This window comes from Mandrillus leucophaeus, unplaced genomic scaffold (genome assembly GCF_000951045.1).
Source record: "Mandrillus leucophaeus isolate KB7577 unplaced genomic scaffold, Mleu.le_1.0 Scaffold9, whole genome shotgun sequence".
Lineage (NCBI taxonomy): Eukaryota > Metazoa > Chordata > Mammalia > Primates > Cercopithecidae > Mandrillus > Mandrillus leucophaeus.
This window is the reverse complement of record NW_012109807.1, coordinates 2,191,563-2,195,374: the sequence shown is the minus strand read 5'-3', so window position 1 is coordinate 2,195,374 and position 3,812 is coordinate 2,191,563.

Here is a 3,812-nt window from a genome sequence, read left to right as displayed (position 1 = left end):
AGGAGAAATCCAAGCCAGTTGCAGAAATTTGCATAAGTAATAAGAAGTTGAATGTTAATCACCAAGACAATGAGGAAAATGTCTCCAGAGCATGTCAGTGACCTTTGTGGCAGCCTGTCCCATCACAGGCTCAGAGGCCTAAGAGGAAAATATGGTTTCATGAGTCAGGCCCAGGGTCCCTGTGCTATGTGTAGTCTAGCGACTTGGTGCCCTGTGTCCAAGCTGCTCAAGCTGTGACTATAAGGGGCCAAGGTACAGCTTAGGACATGGCTTCAGAGGGTACAAGACCCAAACCTTAACAGCTTCCATGTGTCAAGCCTGCAGGTGCACAGAAGTCAAGAATCAGGATTTGGGAACCTCCACTTAGATTTCAGAGGATGTACAGAAACGCCTGGATGTCCAGGCAGAAGTTTGCTGCAGGGGTGGTGCTCTCATAGAAAGCCTCTGCTAGGGCAGTGCAGAAGGGAAATATGGGATCAGAGCCCCCACACAAAGTCCTTACTGGAGCACCACCTAGTGGAGCTGTGAAAAGGGGGCCATTGTCCTCCAAACCCTGGAATGGTAGATCCACTGACGGCTTGCACCATGTGCCTAGAAAAGCTGCAGGCACTCAACACTAGCCCATGAAGGCAGCTGGGAGGGAGGCTGTACCCTGCAAAGCCACAGGGGCAGAGCTGCCCAAGACTATGGGGAACCTACCTCTTGTATCAGCTTGACCTGGATGTGAGACACAGAGCCAAAGGAGATAATTTTGGAGCTTTAAGATTGGAGTGTCCAGATGGATTTTGGACTTGCATGGGGCCTGTAGCCCCTTTGTTTTGACCAGTTTCTCCCATTCGGAATGGCTGTATTTACCTAATGCCTGTACCTCCATTGTATCTAGGAAGTAATTAGCTTGCTTTTGATTTTACAGGCTCATAGGCAGAAGGGACTTGTCTTACAGGTGAGACTTTGGACTGGAGACCCTTGAGTTAATGCTGAAATGAGTTAAGACTTTGGGGGACTGTTGGGAAGGCATGATTAGTTTTGAAATGTGGGGACATGATATTTAGGAGGGGTCAGGGGTGGAGTGATATGGCTTGGCTGTGTTCCCATCCAAACCTCTTCTTGAATTCCCAAGTGTTGTGGGAAGGACCTGGTGGAAGGTGATTGAATCATGGGGCAGGACTTTCCCGTGCTATTCTTGTGATAGTGAATAAGTCTCACGAGATCTGATGGTTTTAAAAAGGGGAGTTTCCCCGCACAAGCTCTCTTCTCTTGTCTCCCACCATGTGAGACATTCCTTTCACCCTCCACCAGGACTGTGAGGCCTCCCCAACCACATGGAACTGTAAGTACAGTAAACCCCCTTTTCCTGTATAAATTACTCAGTCTCGAGTATGTTTTCTCAGAAGTGTGAAAATGGACTAATACACCCACCAAACTTAACTTCATAAGTGAAAGAGACATGAAATCCTTTTCAGACAAGCAAATGCCAAGGAAATTCATTACAACTAGACTGCCTTACAAGAGTTCCTAAAGAGAGTTATAAATAGGGAAAGAAAGAATGATACCTGCCACCACACAAACACACTTAAGCACATACCCCACTGACACTATAAAGCAACTACACAATCAAACCTATATAACAACCAGCTAACTGTAAATGAAAGAATCAAATTCTCTTATGTCAATGTTGACCCTGAATGTAAATCGGATATAAAAGACATAGAGAGCTAAGTTGGATAGAGAAACAAGACTCAACTATCTCTGGTCTTCCAGAGACCCACCTCACAACTAATGACACCCTTGGCTTAAAGAGAAGGGATAAAGATTTATCTGGAAAAAGGAAAACAACCTTATTTATTGATCTGTTCACTACATAAACAGAATTAACAACAAAGGACACATAATTATCTAAATAGAGGCAGAAATACCTTTGAAAAAAATTTAGCATCACTTCATGTTAAAAACCTTTACAAATTAGTCATGGAAGTAACATAGCTCAAAATAGTAAGAGCCATGTATGACAACCCACAGCCAACATTATGCTCAATGAGCAAAAGTTGGAAGCATTCCCTTTAAGAACTAGAACAAGATAAGGATGCACATTATCACCACTCCTATTCAATGTAATACTGAAAGTCCTAGTCAGAGAAATTGGGCAAAGAAATAAAAGGCATCCAGATAGGAAAGGAGGAAGTGAAAATATCTCTCTTTGCCAATTATATAACTCTGTACCTAGAAAATACCATAGACTCCTCCAGAAGACTTCTGGACTGGATTAAAATGACTTCAGTAAAGTTTCTGGATACAAAAATCAGTGTACAAAATCAGTAGCATTTCTATACAACAATAAGATCCAAGCACAGAGCCAAATGAAGAATGAAATCCCACTTCCAATAGCCCCCAAAAGAATAAGAAATACAAGGAGGTGAAAGATCTGTACAATGAGAATTACCAAAGACTACTGAGAGAAATTGGAGATGACACAAATAAATGGAAAAAACTTCCATTCTCATTGATAGGGAGAATTAATATACTTAAAATGGCCATATTCTCAAAAGCAATTTACAGATTCAATGCTGTTCCTACCAAACTACCAATGGCATTCTTAACAGAAAGAGAAAAGACATTCTAAAATATATATTGAACCAAAAAAGAGCCAGAATCACCAAAGCAATCCTAAGCAAAAGAATAAAGCTGGAGACATCATAGTACCCAGTTTCAAACAGTGAAAATGCCCTCTAGATTATTCAGATCAAAAGGATCAGGAGCAGGTATCAACCATGCCCAAATGCAATTCAAAACACTTTGCTCAACCACACCCCCACAGGAAACCACTGTGATAAATCTTTAGTCTACAGTAATCAAAATAGCATAGTATTAGTACAAAAACAGATACATAGACCAGTGGAACAGAACAGAGAATGCAGAAATAAAGCCACACACCTACAACCACCTGATCTTTGACAAAGTTGTCAATAACAAACAATGGAGAGAGGATTGCCTATTCAATAAATGGTGCTAGGATAACTGACTAGCCATATGCAGAAGATTGAAACTGGAGCCCTTCTTTTCACCATACACAAAAATCAACTCAGCATGGATTAAAGACTTAAATGTAAGACCTGAAACAATACAATCCATAGGAGAAAACCTAGGAAATACTGTTCTGAAAATTGGCCTTGGCAAAGGATTTGTGATAAGTTCTGAAAAGCAATTGCAACTTGTCCAATTGCCAGTTTGTTGATTTTGTTAACCAAAATTGATGAGTGGTATTTAACTAAACTATAGAGCTTCTGTACAAGAGAAACTATCAATAGTGTAAACAAACAACCTGCAAAATGGGAGAAAATGTCTGCAAAGTATGCATTCAATGAAGTTGTAATATCTGGATTCCATAAGGAACTTAAAGCAGCAACCAAAGACCAAATAACCACGTTAAAGAATGGGCGAAGAACATAAACAGATACTTTTCAAAAGAAAACATATACGTGGCCAACAAGTGTATGAAGAAATGCTAAATACCACTAATCATCAGAGAAATGCAACTTAAAACCAGGAGATACCGTCTCACATTAGTTAGAATGGCTATTAATAAAATGTGAAAGAATAACAAATGTTGGTGAGACGGCAGAGAAATGGGAAAGCTTATATAGTACTGGAGGAAAGATAAATTAGTTTAGCTACTGTGGAAAGCATTTTGGAGATTTCTCAAAGAACTTAGAACTATCACTCGACATGGTGATCACAGAATTGGGCATATACCGAAGGGAAAATAAATTGTTCTACCAAAAATGGTTCTACATGTACTTGTAAGTTTATTGCAA